This window comes from Lycium barbarum, chromosome 8 (genome assembly GCF_019175385.1).
Source record: "Lycium barbarum isolate Lr01 chromosome 8, ASM1917538v2, whole genome shotgun sequence".
Classification (NCBI taxonomy): Eukaryota; Viridiplantae; Streptophyta; class Magnoliopsida; order Solanales; family Solanaceae; genus Lycium; species Lycium barbarum.
Window position 1 is genome coordinate 9919532 of NC_083344.1, and position 20133 is coordinate 9939664.

Here is a 20133-nt window from a genome sequence, read left to right on the forward strand (position 1 = left end):
TTTGTAGTTTTCCAACCTAACTCATTTCTTTGTGTTTCAGGGCTTCCGGTGAAAAAGGTACCAACGGCAAGAGCTGCCAAAGTAAAACCCGAAGATGCCGCCAAAGGAAGTGCTACAGGTTCGGCCAAGGCGCCGAAGAGAAGAGTCATCCTAGAAGCATCAGTCATTGGTCCGGGAATCGGTGCCAGGGTCAAATCTCGCCGGGTCTCCCGAAGAGCATCTTCTGGAGGAGGTCCCACCCTGACGTGGAGATCGAGGACGATTCCGAAGAATAGGCTGTTGCGAGTCCCAGTGACTGTGCTTCTTCTCCGGCTCGAACAAAGAAGATCTTTATCGAGGTGATTGCTCGACTTCGGGCAGAGAACGAGCGACTTAAAGCAGCTTTATCCAGAGATTCTGACGAGCCCAAGGATGGCGAGGTCTAGAGCCCGAAAGTTTAGAATTTTTGTTTTTTGTTGATTTGCTTTGCACGGTCATTTTGACCGATGTCAATTTTCTTGTACGGATGTTTAATTAAATAAAAGTTTTGTTTTTGAATTGGCTCGTAACTCGATTTTTCTTCTCCGAACATAATTTAGCTCGGAGTCAATCTGTTCAAACTTAACTCTGAAGCAATAGTTATCTCATTGGGAATATGCGAGAAATCCGAACATCCCATCATGTCACTTCTTACTGACACGGGGCACGCGTCGGTTCCCGATTGGTTGCTACGAGGCACGCGTCAGTTCTCGATTGGTTATTACGGGGCACGCGTCAGTTCTCGATTGGTCATTACGGGGCACACGTTGGTTCCCGATCGGTCGTTTGGGAGGCGACGAATGGGAAACGTCTCCTTGCCTCTATAAATCCTTGCTCTCAGCCTTTTTACTCATTTACCGTTTCCGAAAACTTCCCTCCACCTTTCAAATCTTCAAATCTCCAAAACTTCAAACCTTCCAATCTTCAAATCTTTCATCCTTTCAGCTTCTCATCAAATTTCTTCAAATCTTCATTGTTTTTTCCGTTTGATCTTCATATTTTTTACAATTTTCTATTTGTCCTTCAAGTCTTCATCGCGTTTTCCCCAGATATTCACTCTCTTTTCTAAGGAAATATGGCTTCTAGTTCTAGACCTTTTTCCCATGAAAATACTCCGGCTAGTTCCCCTCGTGCCATCGATACTGCTGCCGAGGCCGAGATTAAGGTTCCTTATGAACCTCGTGGTAGGGATGTGATGCCGTTGTCATACAATTTCGACTTAGAATTTGCTCCCAAGAAGTCCCCGAAGGGAGGTAATGCAGATTGGGGTTACGACGTGAGGTGTTACCCCACGGCTATCACCGAAGCGATCCTACCAAAAGTCCGATCTGATTCCTCCAATGCTAGCAGTTCTAGTAGGACCGACTAAATCCATATGAAGTAATTGCAGGGGTTTTGATGTAGACACAATATCTTTAGAACTAAAGGAGTTTCTAGTTTTTTTTACCTTTTTGACACGAATCACATAGTGATCTTTTGTGTAGTTGAGTTTTGGCAATCCTATTACAAGATCATGTCTTGCTAGTTTTTCAATTAATCGCATACTAGCATGCCCAAGCTTCTTGTGCCACATCCACGGATCTTCTCCCATTGATACCAGGCATATATGACCTTTAGGATTTTTGATAGAGTCCAGAGTGTACACATTTTTAATTCTGCTTCCGGGAAGAATCTTTGTTCCAGAGGAGTCTTCTATGACACAACCTGATTTACTAAATCTTATCTCAAGATCTGAATCGCATAGCTGACTTACACTTAACAAGTTATACTTAAGTCCCTTCACCAACCAAACATTTGAAATGTCACAGGAATTATTAAAAGCAATAGTACCAATACCAATTATCGTTCCAGTTGAATTGTCTCCAAAAGTTACCAATCCTCCATCAAAGTCAGCGACTGATTTGAATAGATTTTTGTCGCCTGTCATATGTCTTGAACATGCACTGTCTAGATACCATTTTCCCTTTTTCTTTTTCTTGTGGTGTTCCTGCAAGACAAAATTTTTATTCTTGTTTAGGTACCCAAGAGTTCTTGGGTCCTTGATGGTTAGTTTCAAAATATTTGATTTTCTTGGGTTTCCATATCCAACCAGGTGCAGTTGAAACATGAAATCTACAGTTATAATAGTTATGCCCAAGTTTTCCACAGTAAAAACACGTTTGAAAAGATTTTCTTTCCACAGTATAGGAATCGGCCGAACTATGCATTCCAGATTTCCTTTCAGTTCCTTTAAGAGTTCTAGTTGACTTATCAGTGTTCACATAGCCAGTTTTCTTTCCTTCAAGAATGCCAGTTATTTGCAAAACCTTTTTCCCAGTGAACTTGTGTGTATAAGTTGATTGGTTTGACTTGGCATGGTTATGGTTGGAAGGTTTTAATAAGATATCTAATCTAGATTGTAGATTGTAGACTTCATTTTGGATTGAATTTTTTTCTTTTTCACAAATTTCTAATCTTGATTCCCATTCTTTTTTCTCTCTCTTCAGTTTTCTATATTCATCAAAGACATTATTTAGATCTATAAGAGTTTGATCTAATAATTCTTGAGTTTCTTCACATTTAGCACAGGAATGAGATCTTACCTTGCTGCCTTCTTCGAGAGCCATGAAACATATATTTTCACCTTCTTCAGATTCTTCATCTGAGATCTCATCTTCACTCCAACTGCTAAAAGCTCTTTGTTTTTGATAGCCTCTGGTTGGTTTCTTTCTTATCTCAGGGCATTCAGACGCAATATGGCCATATTTTCCACATTCATAACATTTTCCATCATTCTTTTGCTGTCCAGTGGGGGTCTTGCCTTTTCTAAAGTTTGAGCTTCCTTTTCTGTTACTTCTTGATCTTCTCATGGCTTCTATCACATGCCTCGAAATCATAGCTACTTTTTCTTCTTTAAAATCATTATCAGATTCTTCAACTTGAGCCTTGAATGCGACCACTTTCTTCTTTTCGTCCTTCTGGTATCTTTGGATATGATTATTTTCAAAAGCTATAAGATTTCCTCTTAAATCATCATAAGTGAACTTATCCAGATTTCCGTCTTCAAGAACAATGGCTTTGGTTTCCCAAGTCTTTGGCAGACTCCTAACAAGCTTTCTAACTTGTTGTGAGTTGGTATAAGTTACTCCAAGCGATTTGAGTTCTCCAATAATCTTGCTAAATCTTGTGAACATTGATTCGATGTTCTCATCATCTTTCATAGTCATGTCTTAGAACATCAATTTTTGTTTCTCTTACTTTTGATGTTCCTTCATAAGTGACCTCAAGTTTATCCCACATTTCCTTGGTAGTATCACAGTTTGAAATTTTTGCATACTCTTCTCCACTCACTGCACAGTAGAGCAAGGCTATTGCCCTTGCATTTATTTGTAGAGTCTCTTGTTGTTCTTTAGTAATGTCGTGTGACTCTAGATCAATTGCTGAAACTTCTGCATCTTCTTTGTTTTCACTGTCCGCTCTGGGAATGGGTTTAGGTCCCTTTTTAATCACGACCCAGGCTTGATAATCAGTTGATTGCACGAATATTTTAAACCTTTCCTTCCAGTGGCCATAATGTTCTCCATTAAAGTATGGTGGTCTTGTTGTGGAGTGCCCATCTTGCAATATTGCTCCAGGAATCTGATATCCAGCCATTTGATCTTTTCTCACGTGCGGTTAAGCACTGAAGGTGAGACCTCGCTCTGATACCAATTGAAAGTGCAAGAGGGGGGGGGGGGGGTGAATTGTTAAAACTTTTCGCTCTGTTAGTCGACTAGGTTAAACCAGTAGTCGACTATCTACTCAGTGAATATTAAGGTAAGGTGCAGAAAATAAATGACACACGTATTTTATACTGGTTCAGATTCAATGTGAATCCTAGTCCAGTCCCCTTGGGTTGCAAGGGTGATCTCTGCAGCTCTTTTATAAGATTTGGTACAATAATGGTTTTGAATGAAGTTCCTACGTCTACACTCAAAACACTCTTATTCTTTTTGATACAAGGCCTCAAAAACTATAACTCTCCTTTCTCTCTTGTTACACTATGAATCACTCAGACTAACAGTGTTTGTTTGAAAGTAAAGCAGAGCAATGGAGGTAATGAGACAATTGCATAAGTCTTGCGTTTGTGAAGCAGCCCTTTTATAGTGTTTTAGGATCTTCACGCAGAGAGTTCAACCCAAGGGATTTGATCCTTGGAAATGGTATCAGAGATCCTATTTCCAAGAATAAGGCTGAGCTGTTGCTGCTTTCCTTGTGCGTCGAGGCAGCAGCAGATTTCTTACAGCTCATGAGATATGCCTTTGATACTTTTCCTTCTAGAAACGATTTGATGCTGCCGAAATATTTCCTCTCTATTGTGCAGATGTGTTTTCCTTTTCTTGAAAGATATGCGGCCGAAGATTACAGCTGTTTGCCCTAACCACGTTTGGGCTAGGAAGCCATTTGTCAAGTGAGCCCAGCTCGTTGGGGCTGTTCTGTGGGCTTCCAATTTGTTGGGGTTGTTTTATGGGCTCACATATATTCCTTATGTGATTTAATTACTATACCTGCACAAGTAAAATTGTCACCATAAAAACTTGACACTAACAATATGGCCCCTCGGAGATCATAATCCCGGGCCCCAATGAAGATATTACGACCTACGTGGAGGGGTATTCAAGTGTCTATACTTTTCCCTTCACATTTAATTTGAAGCCGGCAATTGACGATGTCATTCTGGACATGTCCCGGATATACCAACTATGCCTCGGGCAAATCGGCCCGAATGTCTGGCGCGTGGTTACATGCATTCAGTTTTTGGCTAAAGAGGTCAGGGCCGAGTTCACTCTGGATCACTTGATCCGACTTTACTCACCCCGTTTCTTTCGCGGGGGCATAGTGAAACTTCTAAAGTGTGGAAAGTTCCCCATTCTTTCCAGTGTGGATGCCAAGGATAGGGGATGGTTGGTGCGGTACGTCCTTGTCAAGACCGAGAAAAGTATTCCTCCGAGTTATCGCCCCTTCCCCGAGAGGCGGAACAAACTACATAAGTGACTTTGATGCCTAAAATTTTTCTTCGATTCATTTCCAATCGTCTATTTTCCTTCCGTTATCTTGTTTTATAGCCAAAAAATGGGTGCCCGGTGTTATTGATAACCTCGAAGAGTGGCTTGAGGACCTCATGGCCCAAGGCCCTCATGAGCTTTGATCTTGGAGCCACTTGTCATCGGGTAAATGGGAGGTGAAAAATCACGGTGAGTCTTCTTGGGCTTTACGCTCCTGGTCTATACTTTTACGATTTTCTTTCGGCTCGTGATTTCTTGTTATATTCGTAGGCTTAAAGCGAAACAAGACCTAGTTGAGGGAGCCTCCGGCTGTGTCCCCCAGAGAGAGTTCGATGTTCGACCCGGCTGACACCGAGCAGCTTGTTACCGAGGTAGCCAAAAGTAGTAAACGGAGCAGGTCCTCCCAACCTTCATCTTCTGCGGGTCCTAAAAGAAAGAAACCCACCAAGACCCGCAGTGAGACTTACGGTCACTGAAGGATGTCCCCGAGAAAAATGACAATGATTTCGTGATTGCCTTCTGCATACAATAAAATGCGCCACCCGTGGTTAACGCAACTATTGTTGGCGCGGACTCGCAGTATATTTATTCGCAAGGGATACCCGATGTTGGCTCTCAGCAGCCTTTAGAGAGTCCAGTCCGGATCTATGGTAATGTCATCACAATTGAGAATGATCCACCCGGTGAGGAATATGACACTGATATGGCTAATTTGCCTGGGGCTTCTTCTTCCCCCTCTTTACACAAGGAAGACCTTGATACTATGCTGGAAGAGGTTGCCCCAACCGATGTTGTCAAGGCTGACCCTTCGGTTTTTAACCTGCCGATCCCCCAAGGTAGGAGGCGGCCTTTTCATATTACTGAATTGGGTTCTCGGTCCAACCTTGTGGGCACGTTTCCTGCTCCAAGTGCTGACCCGAGGAAGATGAAATTTATCATCGTGTCTGTACCGGAGGTTACACATTTTTTATCCCGTCTGGTTGGTGTAGCTAGCTATCTCTGGCCTTTGGTGTCCCGTGAAGATCGGGAAAAGGTGGATAATATCTTGTGGTCGTGCCTCCTAAACGAGAGCATGCACTCCTGCAACCGGGTATGTACTAGTAAATTACCCTCTTATTTCAAACCTTTTAAATTCTCTATTAACCCACTCTCAAATACATGTTGTGGTGTTGTTGCACGAGGGCTTTCTCCGAGGTTCAAAAGAGAATGTGAGCTGAGAAGTCAGCTTAACGACGCTCGGGGTCAATTGGATGCCCAGAGTTGTGAAACTCATAAATTTGAGATGCTTTTTCGAGAGGCCGAAAAGCAGCTGTCGGAGTCCCATGATGCTTCAATTCTCAAAGCTGAGGTCGACGCCGTCAAGGCCGATCTCAATGTCGCCAGGGCTGAACTCGAGGTGACTAAAACTGAGCTTGCCCTCGCTAGGGAAGAGAACCTCTGATCAGGGAACGAATTGACGGACATGGCCGAGAAGTACACCATCCGTCGGGTGGATAAAGAAAGGCTGGTCATGGAGGTCGAGGTTTCTTCCAAAGCCTTTGAAGAAACGGGTGGCTTCCATCTCTGAACTTAGGCAGGATCTTAATGGTCTTAAGTCCGAATTCGATAAGTTGATGACCGAGCGCTCTGCACAGAGAGAGGTTCTGAAAACGGTCCAAAAGGCGGCGGATAAAATCTGACCAACTAACTGAACCAGTCTTTGGCAGCTCGTCGCCAGATCCAAGATCAAGTTGTTGTCGATGTCCAGGTGGCCACTGATCGTTCTGTTCTAAAGGCCGAGCATATGAAATGGCTGACTCGGGTTCATACTCTTCGTGAGATCCACGAGCAAGGCCTCGAGGGAATTGGAGCCAAGATCGCTCAGGCCGAGGAGATGGAAGCTAAAATAGACAAGGCCATTTAATGGTGAGAGCTCCGGGGATAACCCTTCGAACTCTGAAGATCCGGCCTCTTCAGAGGAGGAGTAGATAGCCCTTCGTGTTTTTGTTTTTATATTTTAGGGTTTTGGTTTCCCCGTGTAAATTTTGAATGATGTTTTGCATATTTTGGGCCTATATATATATATATATATATATATATATATATATATATATATATGATGGTTTTTGGATTTGGTGTACCACTTCTCTTTTGATGTTTGGGCTGAATATAATGTGGATATTTGCGGACTGACAGACCGAAGTAAGCTCATTCTTAGAGCAATGTGGACTCAATTCATTGAGTCTTACCAACTTGAGGCCGTTTTTTGGTCCTTTACTCTATCGTGGGCCTTTTTTTATGCTCGTGAATTCGAACGTCTCCGAATCCATACTGGCCATTTTAGGTCGATATTTTTCGAGCTTAAAAGAATTTTGATGGTGCTTAGGCTTAGTCCGAACTGTTAACGCCTTTATGTTTGCATCGAGCTTAATTCTCTTGGAATTTGCGTGGGCTCGTAGTTTATTTTGTCTTATTGTAACGGATAGTCCCTTGCGAAAAGCGATCAAGTGGAAACATGAACAGTTTTGATTCGAAATTGAAATTTCACAGTGCCTGAACCGAAGTGTTTTTCTTATTTCATAATCACGGATGATTATAGAACCTAAGGGCATGACTCATTTAACCGTTTGGTCTTAATCTATCCGGGTACGACTCATTCGGTCGTTTGGCCCTTACAAATAATCTATCCAGACACGACTCATTCGATCGTTTGGCCCTTACAAATATAACCTAACACATAAAACCTTCAATGCCCTCGGTTTGTCTCACGAGGGCTATATGCTCTAGTCCCTCAGTGTTTATGTTTGAAGTACGAGAAGAAAAACACTATCATTGTTATTGGGGAGTCCCCAATCCCTGCTCGTGGCCAGTCTTCAAAGTTAAGTAACACGCTGTAAATTGTTACCTCATTAAAAACCTTGCTGGAAAACCCAAGTTGGGACAAAACCGGGCTAAGGAAAAAAGAGTGCAACATGTGTTTTCAGACCTGAATTAAGATATCACAGCTTCGTTTGTGCTATTACCTACAAGGGTTAAATCACAAGTTTTACGAAATTTATTAGAGTTAGATTCGTACCTTAGCAATAGTATCTCTTTAGGTGTGCTACATTCCAATTGTTCGGCACCTGCTGTCCGTCCATTGCCTCTAGCTGATAAGACCCTTTGCCCGTTATTCCGGTTACCTTGTATGGTGCTTCCCAATTTGGCCCGAGTTTTCCTTCGTTAGGGTTCTTCTTATGCAGTGTTACCTTTTGAAGGACCAGGTCCCCGATTTGGAAATGTCGGAGGTTCGTCCTTTGGTTATAGTACCTGCCCATTTGTTGTTTTGGGCTGCTAATCGGACTAAAGCGACTTCATGCAATTCCTCCGTCAAATCGAGCTTTATAGCCATAGCTTCGTCATTTGATTCTTTTGTGGAGTATTGGAACCTGAAGCTGGGCTCGCCTACTTCCACCAGGATTAGAGCCTCTGTGCCATACACCAGAGAAAATGGAGTTTCCCCAGTGCTTGACTTCGGTGTTGTTCTGTATGCCCATAATATCTCGGGGTGAACTTCTCTCCATCTGCCTTTAGACTCATCGAGAGGCTTTCTCAAGTTCTAAATGATGGTTTTGTTTGTGGACTCCGCCTGTCCGTTTGCATTTGGGTGGTACGGAGTTGACATTATTTTCTTTATCTTCAATCCTTCGAGGAAATTATTTACCTTGGCCCCTGTGAATTGTCGACCATTGTCACATGTGATCTCGGTCGGGATGCCAAATCGGCAAATAATGTGGTCCCATATGAAATTGATGACCTCTTTTTCCCGGACCTTTTGAAATGCCTGTGCTTCAACCCACTTAGAGAAATAATCAGTCATAAATAATATAAAGCGAGCCTTACTTGGCGCTGAGGGTAAAGGTCCGGCTATATCCATCCCCCATTTCATGAATGGCTATAGGGAAAGTACCGGGTGAAGCAATTCGCCCGGCTGGTGTATTATCGGGGCGTGTCTCTAACACTGATCGCATTTGCGGACGAAGTTCTTCACATCCGCTTCCATATGATCCCAATAATAACCTGCCCAGATCAACTTTCGAACTAACGAATCTGATCCAGAATGATTGCAACACGTTCCTTCATATACCTCTCTCATTGCATAGTCGGCTTCCCCGAGCCCTAAACATCTGGCGAGGGGGCCATAGAAGGAACGTCGGTATATCCTACCATCGACCATGCAGTATCTCGCTGCTTTAGTTCATAATGCACATGATTCCTTAGGATCCGTTGGCAGCTTCCCATCCACCAAATAATCTATGTACTAAGTTCGCCAAAACGTCTGCCTCGATGTTTTTCTCTCTCAAGGTATGTTGTAACGTCCATTCTTTGAACTGATGTAGAACCACTTGAACTTTTTCCAAGTATTTCTGCATTCTAGCCTCTTTACCTCGAAAGTCCCATTAACTTAGTTCACGACCAGGAGGGAATTGCATTTTGCTTCGATGACCTTGACGCCCAATCCTCGGGCTAACTCTAAACCTGCAATCAGGGCCTCGTACTCGGTTTCATTATTAGTCAATTTCAACAACGCTTTTATGGACAGACGTATAATATCTCAGGTCGAACTTTTTAGCACGATGCCAAGTCTAAACCCCTTTACGTTGGATGCACCGTCCGTGTGTAAGGTCCAGACCCCTGATTTTTTTCCCGAGGTTAACAACAATTCTTTTTTTATCATCGCGGGGTACAATCTGCCATGAAGTTTGCCAAGATTTGAGACTTTATGGCTATTCAGGGTTTGTACTCGATGTCATACCTGCTGATTTCAATCGCCCATTTTGCTAACCTACCGGATAATTCTGGTTTGTGCATTACGTTTTTTTAATGGGTAGGTAGTTATTATGCATATGGGGTGACATTGGAAGTATGGTTTCAACTTCCTAGACACTCTCAACAATGCTAAAGCAAGCTTTTCCAAGTGGGGATAACGCTTCTCAGCATCTCCTAAAGTTTTACTAACATAATAAACGGAAAATTGCACACCTTTTTCTTCTCGGACCAGGACACCACTTACCGCGATCTCGGACACAGCCAAGTACAAGTATAAGTGGTCGTCGGCCTTTGGTGTGTGCAGTAGGGGTGGGCTTGACAGATACTGCTTCAATTCTTCTAAGGCTCATTGACATTCAGGCGTCCATACAAAGTCATTTTTCTTCTTGAGTAGGGAGAAGAAACGGTGACTTGTGTCGGAGGATCTGGAAATGAATCTGCTTAAGGCCGCGATTCTCTCGGTCAGTCTTTGTACGCCCTTCACATTTTTTACCACCGTGATATCTTCGATGGCTTTTATCTTGTCCAGGTTAATTTCAATTCCTCGGTTTGATACCATGAATCCTTTAAATTTTCCCAACTTGATGCCAAAGGCACACTTTTCCGGATTCAACTTCATGTTGTATTTGCGCAGAACATCGAAAGTTTCCTGCAAATGCTTTAAATGGTCCTCTGTTTCCAGGGACTTAACTAGCATGTTATCAATGTAAACTTCCATCGTTTTTCCTATCTGTTCTTCGAACATTTTGTTAACTAAGCGTTGGTAGGTGGCTCCGGTGTTTTTCAGTCCGAAGGGCATTACGTTATAACAATAAGTCCCATATCGTGTTATGAAATATGTTTTCTCATAATCCTCCGGGTTCATTCGGATTTGATTGTACCCAGAGTATGCATCAAGAAAACTTAGCAGAGCGTGTCCGGCCGTCGCATCTATCATGCGATCGATGTGAGGCAAAGGAAAGAATCCTTCGGACACGCCTTATTTAAATCTTTAAAATCGATGCACATTCTAAATTTATTACCTTTCTTTGGTACGACGATGACGTTGGCTAACCAGTCCGGGTACTTGACCTCCCAGATGGACCCTATTTTTAACAATTTTGTTACCTCCTCTTTGACGAAGGCGTGTTTGACCTCTGACATTGGACTTCATTTCTGTTTTACCGGGGTGAAACTCCGGTCTAAGCTTAATCGGTGAGTGGTTACTTCCGGTGGGATTCCTGTCATGTCTAAATGGGACCATGCAAAACAATCAGAATTAGCTTTAAGAAATTCAATCAAATTACTCCTGAGCTCCGGGGTAAGTCCCGTGCCCAAGCATACCTTCCTTTTCGGGAGATGAACGAAGAGGACAACTTGTTCCAGTTCTTCTATTGTTGACTTCGTTGCATTAGATTTGTCCGACAGCACGAAGGATCTTGGCATGTCGAAGTCGTCTTCCTCTTCGGCCACCACATTTTGTGATTGCTATTTGGCCCTTTTGTCCGCATCTGAATTTTTAATGCGGCTTACTGTTGGGTCCTTCGGTGCTGGTTCTTTTAGTGTTGCTTCCTCGACTGCAAACATCTCTTTGGCGGCTGGCTGCTCTCTCGGATTACTTTTATCCCATCGGGGGTTGGAAATTTTAACATCTGGTGTAGTGTGGAGGGCACTGCTCTCATTACATGTATCCAAGGTCTCCCGAACAAGGCATTGTACTTCATTTCTCCATCAATAACGTAGAACTTTATGTGTTGCACAACTCCGGCTGTATTCACGGGCAAGGTGATTTCTCCTTTGGTGGTTTCACAGGCTATGTTGAACCCGTTTAAGACCCGGGTTGCTGGTACAATTTGATCCAACATACCCAGTTGTTCGACAACCTTCCATAAGATGACATTTGCCGAGCTACCTGGATCAATCAAAATACATTTAACGTGAGTTTTATTTATGAGTACAGAGATTACCAGGGCGTCATTGTGAGGCTGAGTGATGCCTTCCACTTTCTCATCGCTGAATGAAATGAATCCATCTGATATGTTGTCCCTGCTCCTCTTCTTCCTCGTAATAGAGAACTTCGTCCTCTTCATGACATGTCCTCGAGGTATTTCAGCCTCGCCAATGATCATGTTGATTACATGCTGAGGTTCCTCTAGCTCAACCTTTTGTTACCTTCCCTATTCTTATAGTTATTCCTCCCTCGTTCATTCAACAATTCTCTGAGATGGTCGTTCTTGACTAACCGGACTACTTCATCTCTTAATCCCCTGCAATCATCGGTCCGATGTCCATGGGTACCATGATAGTCACATATCAGTTTTGGATCCCGCTGTGAAGGGTCGGTTCGAAGTGGTCTTAGCCATGTTGCTCCTTTAATCTTTCCAATAGCCACCACCAGAGCCGATGAGTCGACGTTGAAATTATATTCCGACAACCTAGGGATTTTTCCGGTACTTGAGATTGCAGCGGCGTTATTTTTGTACTGGAGACCCCTGCTCGATGAACCTCGATCACTTCGCCTGTCTCCTCGATCGATACGCCTGTCTCTTCGGTTCATGTTAAGGCTGAGGGCACTTCTACTTTTCTCCGACCGGAAGCCGGACCTTACTGACAGGTAAGGATGATTGAATTCTGGCTCAAACGCCTTGTTTGATCTGTCGTTCTTTGTTCGAGTTACTAGACCCGGTGGGAGCCCACACTACAAGAAAGTATAGAAATCGCAACAAAAAAAATTATATTTGGCAACAACTTAGTTTTATTGTTGGCAAATGAATTTTTTGTTGCCAAAGAATTTAATTTTGTTGCCATAGTATTGATAATTGTTGCAAAAAGTACTTTTGGCAACAAAAAAAAAATTGTTGCACGTTGTTGCAATAACAACCGTTGAGCAAAGTTCATGCAACAAAATATTTTTTTTTGTTGCTAAAAGTAATTTTGGCAACAATAATCAATCTATGGCAACAAAAAAATTTTTGTTGCCAAATATAGTTTTTCTTGTAGTGCCAAGCTGATCATCCTCTACTCTGATTTTCGATTCATACCTGTTATGCACATTTGCCTAAGTCGTAGCACTGAATTCCAACAAATTCTCCTTCAGTTTGAGGGATGCGTTGGAACTTATAGGATTAAGTCCTTTCATGAACGCCTGGGCGGCCCATTCGTCAGGAACCGGAGGTAGCAACATTCTTTCCTGCTGGAACCTGGTAACGAACTCTCTGAGTCGCTCGTCGTCCCTTTAGAAAAACTTAAATATGTCCGCCTTCCGTGCTTGTACCTTTTGTGCCCCCGCGTGAGCTTTCACGAAGGCCCGCAAGCAACTCAAAGGATGGGATGGAGTATTGAGGTAACGAACAGTACCACTGCATGGCTCCTTTGGTCAAGGTTTCACATAATTTTTTCAAGCTTACCGACTCGATCTTATTGTCCTCAAGATCATTCCCGACTATAGCACATCTGTAGGCAGTAATTTGCTCTTGCGGGTCGGTTGTTCCGTCGTACTTCGGTATGTCTAGCATTTTGAATCTCTTCGGGATCAGCTTTGGTGCGACACTCGGTGGGAAGGGCCTTCTCACAATGTATTTGGTTTCTTGTCCGGTGAGAATCGGAGGCGCACCCGGGAGTTATAGTCATCCACCTTTTTCTCGTTGGAATCTATCCGTTTGGTCAAAGCTTCGAGCATTCTTATCATCTCGGATGACTCGCCAGTGGCCGGCCTGACATGACTGTCACTGACCTCCATTTCCCTTCGAACTGGTTTTGACACTCGGTCCGGCTCTGGTGTCAATGCGTCGCTGAGATGCCTTTGAAGTTGCACAGTGGCCTCTTGATGTTGCTGTATGGTGACTTAGTGTTCCTGCAACAAATTATAAATCACACGTAAATTAATTTCCTCCGCCGCCCCTTCGGGGAATCCATGCCTATCCGCTCCATTAGCATACGGATTTTGGACAGGCTGGTCGCCCACTGGATCAGCAGCGGGCACATTGTTGGGTGGTATGCCGTTGAGGTTTGCGTTGTGCTCGCTAGATTCATCTTTGTTGAGGTGAACGCAGTGGCTTAGGTTCGACATGTTGTTCCTAAAATCACAAAAACGAACAAACAAGTGAAGGGTATCTAGTCAATAAGCCGTCACTATTATCCTTAGCCCCACGGTGGGCGCCAAACTGTTTCCCCTCAAAAGAGAGCAACAATTGAATTTGTACACGGTTTAAGGGATATGTGACTAGGCTTGTTAGCAAGATAAAACAGATAATCAAAAAGTAAAGAATAACGTGCTAAATTAAGAGAAGATAACCTGTATAACGAGTGCAAAAGACGAGTCTGAGTGGGAGAAGGATTATCCCCTTGCTTGGACTAAAAATAAACTAAAAGTGACAAAGCTTTATTGATATTGGGCCTTTGCTATGATATTCTTTCGACTGGTAATCACTAACTTAAAGAGATGGAGATGCCCTCTAATGAGGTTGTTATATCTATATTTATAGTGCTAGTGTCCTACACTAACTAAATGACTCAAGCTTCAACGTGGGCAAATGGCTCCGAAAATATCGGTCACGTCTATTGAAGGCTGATTCTCGGAGATAAATCAGCAAAAGGATAAACTCTCAGATTCAGACTTATCTTCTCGGACTTCCTTTGTGTGGGCTCGGTTTGTTTCCCCTGACTTCTTGGACCGATCTTCGCTAATCTCTCCGTACGACCCTTCATCGAACCGAGGTGAACTTACGGGTTCACACCGTACACACTAGTGAAAAGCTTCTTCTCGGGACAAATGAAGTTAACCAATGGATCTTTAGGGTCGCACCCTTCCTCCACTCTAGAGATTAGAACAAAAATGAGTTAAATGTGAAATTTCATCACTAATTTAACTACTAAAATGATGGTCATAGCCTGTAGGGAGCAATCTGAATTTCTATTGGACTTCTCATATTTTATGGTTGTGCCTTATTTGCTTCATTTCTAGATTGTCCTCTTGACTAAATAATACACAATGTTCTTTTACTGATATTTTCTAATTTGGTAACAAACAGTACCTACATTTATATTTGCAGCAATAATTCTGTTCTTTTTGTTATCCAGCTATTCATAAATAATTTTGAAAAGTATCGTCTATATTCCTTAGCTTGGAAGAATGGATAACAAGTATTTCCCTGTTGCAATAGCTTATTTTCTTCATTCGTATTCTGATTTTGGAGGAACAAATAAGATGTTTGATGTTTCCAATTTCTTCTTTGCCGGCAATTTTATCAATTATTCCTTTTCTGCATTATATTTCCTTCCAAACGTATAATCATGTTTACCGGATCACAAGTATGTCTCTTTTGCAAGAGTTTCTTTTGTTCATTTATATTTTGATATTGGAGTAACAAAAATATATAGATGTTTGGTGGATGGTGCTTTCATTACCTTCAAATGTTCAATCGATAATGTATTTCCTGCAACTATTACCAATTACTTACCGGATGAATTATGGAAGACCATATCTTGTGATGTCTAGCAAATATATCTGATACAGTTGGTTTTATGCAAATCACGGGACTTTTGCTTTAGTTCTTCATTCTATGAAAGGTCTGGTTATAATTCATAATAGTCCCTCCGTCCCAATCTATGCGACACTCTTTCCTTTTTAATTAGGTCCAAAACGAATGTTACCTTTCTATATATAGTAACAATTTAACTTTAAAATTGTTCATCTTACCCTTAATGAGATAATTTATAGCCACACAAAAATCTATAGCTTATTTTAGACGACAAATTTCAAAAGTATTTCTTTATTTCTTTATTTTAGTCAAACACCTTCACATAAATTGGGACAATGAAGTACTATTTTTCTTTCTTTATTCTTAACATGTTCTAAAAAATAGTTAATCTTAAGATTTTTCGGTCTCATCTCATGTGCAGAGAACTGTTACATACGAAAGCTAGGCAAGATGAAACATATGAGCGGTTGCATGCTGTTTTGGGCGAATCATATGGCTTAGAGCTTCAATTAGCAGGCCCTAAGTATGGCAACCTTCAGTATAGCTTTTCTCTTTCTCAATATGTTGCTGAGGAATTATTTCGGTGCAAAATCGAAGATAATGAATTTCATGCGCAAGCTCTTAGTTCAGATATGACGAAGTTGAAGAAGGCTAATGTTACAGTAGATAATTCACTGAGCCCCGCTCATACGTTGCTTCAGATTAGTTCAATTGATCACAAGGGTTTTCTTTATGACATTATGCGGACATTGAAAGACTTCAGCATTCAGGTACTGACTTTTGGATTTACAGTTTTCTACTTATTGATTCCTTATTATTTTTGTTGCTGAAGTTACAAATTAATCTAATTGGTGGTCAGGTGGACTTGAATTTGGTTCTTATGGACATTATTGAGTTTGAAGTCCATAAACGTATTTCATCATCTAGTAGATTGAAACAATGGAAAAGGGTCAAAAAAATAAAAAATGCGCTCAACGTATTGGAAATGGTTTAATATTGCCCTACTTCACCTATTGGACCATTATTGCCCTTTACGTTAAATAAGCTTAGAATTGCTCCTCTTTTTAACAGAATCTATGAGGAATATATGGACTTTTTAGTTAAGTATGTGGCATTAATTTATTGGTCTAAATGTTATTATATATATATATATATATATATTTTATTGCAAGGCATTGTTACAATATATATACATATATATGTATATATGTGTGTATATATATATATACACACATATATATATGTCTATATATATACATATATACTTATATGAACAGTAAAAAGTGAACAGTACTATGAACATTTTTTTTTTTTTAATCTTAATCTGGACTTTGTCCAGTCACGAATCTTGTTATATTGTTCATTTCTTTCTCTTAACTTTTGTTCTTAATAACAATCTTCTTTAACCACACCCCGGTAACCACGGCCAACATCGTCCTTCATTATTTGGACATTAAAACGGCCTCTTTAAAGCCTAGGAATTTACAGGTTAATCCATCGAGGTTATTAAGAAGTTAAGAGAATAACCATATACTAAAAATAACAAATTCATGATGATAGGAAGTAATTACTTAAACATAATAATCACAAAATAATTTACATAATAGGGAGATTAGTACAGAAAACATAGTAAATAAACGTACATGGTTTGAAGAAGGAGAGAGGTTTCCCTTTCGGGGAACCCCAAAAACGACTACTTCACACTAGGGGGTAGTTATTAAAAACTTAATACTAATTTACAATAGAAGTTTATATTACACAGGTTTTTGACTGGGCAAGGGATTGGAGCATTTGATGAAAGAGAAGGGGAATATGGGAGTTTTCTAGAGAGAGGTGCTCTTGTTGATGATGTCTTTGCTTCTCCACAAATGCTGCTATTTATAGGCGTCTGGCGGACTTTAACTCCGGATTTCAAAATGCTAAAGAATCTCTTGAGTTCAGCCGGGTGCTCTTTGGGCCCCATCGTCACGTGAACTTTTTCAAAAGACACTTTATTTACTCGTCTGTTAGCTGATCTGTCCATTTACTGTGGCTACTTTATTAAAGTTGCTTTTAATAAAGCCTTCTTTTTCTGTAAATGTCTGCTAGCCGTTTTATTTTACAAACTTCCTTATGGTGCTCTATAATAGTTGTAAGTCTTGCTATATCTTCTCTTATACCGTGTAATTCCCACGTTATAGCAGAGATTGTCTCTTCGTTAATTTGACTTTGTAAGAGTCTATTGTTTATTAGTGATGATAATGTTTCTGAATTTATTATCTCTAAATACGCACTTAAGGCTTTTTCTACTTGTCTATATTCTCGTCTTTTCTTTATATCTCTATATATATACCAATGATTAATAGCTATTTGTCTAACAAAGGGTAGTGTTCTCATACAATTAATATGGTTTAAATCGCTTTTGGTTCTTTGAGGTCTTTTTTAAATGTCCTAGTAACTTATATTCTAATCCTGATATTATATCTATTAATTCTTGTAGTCTTAACTGGTTTTCTTTGGTACTACTTAATTTAATATATTCTGGGTATAGGTTATTTAACTCTTGCTTGACTTTTATATAATTATCTTGCATCTATTAACCTAAAGGTATGAAGTTTACTGTTTGTTCTAGATGTCTAATACGATCTTCAGCTCTAACTATCTCGTCGTTGATGAAAAATAATTCCCAATTAAGATTATTTCTTAAACTTAGTATTGTTATATTATTATGTAAGTCTTGGCGATCGACTATGTCTATGTATCTACTATATTCAGTTAAAAACTTTCTTGTTTGTCTAAGATTTGCAAGTCTTCTTTGGGAGAAATATATCATACGATAATTATAACTTATATATTGAGTAAAACTATGTTGTCTCATATAATCTTAGTCTTTAAACAGGTTTAAGTCCAAAACTCTTCTCGCTCTGATACCAAATATTAAAGGGGGTAGTAAATTTTTCAATCAGAAAAGTTCAAAGGACAAAGCAGGAAATTAATATTGTTTTCAAATAATTTTTTTAACAATCCTACTCGGTACTTCCTCACTCCTATATTTCTTCTTATCATGTAGTTATAATTAATTTTCTGTCTATCTCCCAAATTTTTTTTATGAACAGTAAAAAGTGAACAGTACCGGGGGTGGTTAAAGAAGATTGTTATTAAGAACAAAGGTTAAGAGAAGGAGATGAACAATATATCAAGATTCGTGACTGGACAAAGTCCAGATTAAGATAAAAAAAAAAAACTACCCCCAAGTGTGAAGTAGTCGCTTTTGGGGTTCCCCGAAAGGGAAACCTCTCTCCTTTTTCAAACCATGTAAGTTTATTTACTATGTTTTCTGTACTAATCTCCCTATTATGTAAATTATTTTGTGATTATTATGTTTAAGTAGTTGCTTCCTATCATCATGAATTTGTTATTTTTAGTATATGGTTATTCTCTTAACTTCTTAATAACCTCGACGGATTAACCTGTAAATTCCTAGGTTTTAAAGAGGCCGTTTTAATGTCCAAATAATGAAGGACGATGTTGGCCGTGGTTACCGGAGTGTGGTTAAAGAAGATTGTTATTAAGAACAAAGGTTAAGAGAAAGAGATGAACAATATAACAAGATTCGTGACTGGACAAAGTCTAGATTAAGATAAAACAAAAATAGACTATTTGTAGAAAATGGAATAATAATTTAATTTAATTTTTTTTTGATAGGAAGTAATTACTTAAACATAATAATCACAAAATAATTTACATAATAGGGAGATTAGTACAGAAAACATAGTAAATAAACTTACATGGTTTGAAGAAGGGGAGAGGTAACCCCAAAAACGACTACTTCACACTAGGGGGTAGTTATTAAAAACTTAATACTAATTTACAATAGAAGTTTATATTACACAGGTTTTTGACTGGGCAAGGGATTGGAGCATTTGATGAAAGAGAAGGGGAATATGGGAGTTTTCTAGAGAGAGGTGCTCTTGTTGGTGATGTCTTTGCTTCTCCACAAATGCTGCTATTTATAGGCGTCTGGCGGACTTTAACTCCGGATATCAAAATGCTAAAGAATCTTTTGAGTTCAGCCGGGTGCTCTTTGGGCCCCATCGTCACGTGAACTTTTTCAAAAGACACTTTATTTAAGTGTAGACACTGAAGAAAAAATCAAAACAGACTCGTCAGACTCAGAAGGAGAAGAATTAATCAATGAAATAGGATTAGAAAATCTAGACTTAGAAGCAATAGATAATATAGCAAATATAGCGGAAGACTGCAACCATGAGTTCGAACTGGCACGCCCAGTGGGACTGGATAGTAATGCATGTTTTAATTTATTTATTTTTTATCTTAATCTGGACTTTGTCCAGTCACGAAACTTGTTATATTGTTCATATCTTTCTCTTAACCTTTGTTCTTAATAACAATCTTCTTTAACCACACCCCGGTAACCACGGCCAACATCGTCCTTCACTATTTGGACATTAAAACGACCTCTTTAAAACCTAGAAATTTACAGGTTAATCCATCGAGGTTATTAAGAAGTTAAGAGAATAACCATATACTAAAAATAACAAATTCATGATGATAGGAAGTAATTACTTAAACATAATAATCACAAAATAATTTACATAATAGGGAGATTAGTACAGAAAACATAGTAAATAAACTTACATGGTTTGAAGAAGGAGAGAGGTTTCCCTTTCGGGGAACCCCAAAAACGACTACTTCACACTAGGGGGTAGTTATTAAAAACTTAATACTAATTTACAATAGAAGTTTATATTACACAGGTTTTTGACTGGGCAAGGGATTTGTGGATCATGTATATTATAAGTATATATGTATATAGGAATAATAAAAAATCAAAAAGACCTAGA

At 40.0% G+C, this 20133-nt stretch overlaps 1 pseudogene; it reads left to right on the forward strand.

Moving 5' to 3' along the window:
* LOC132607673 (ACT domain-containing protein ACR9-like) overlaps window positions 1-16283 on the forward strand; it is a 37657-nt pseudogene extending 21374 nt beyond the window's left edge.
* The last annotated feature ends 3850 nt before the right edge of the window (window positions 16284-20133 follow it).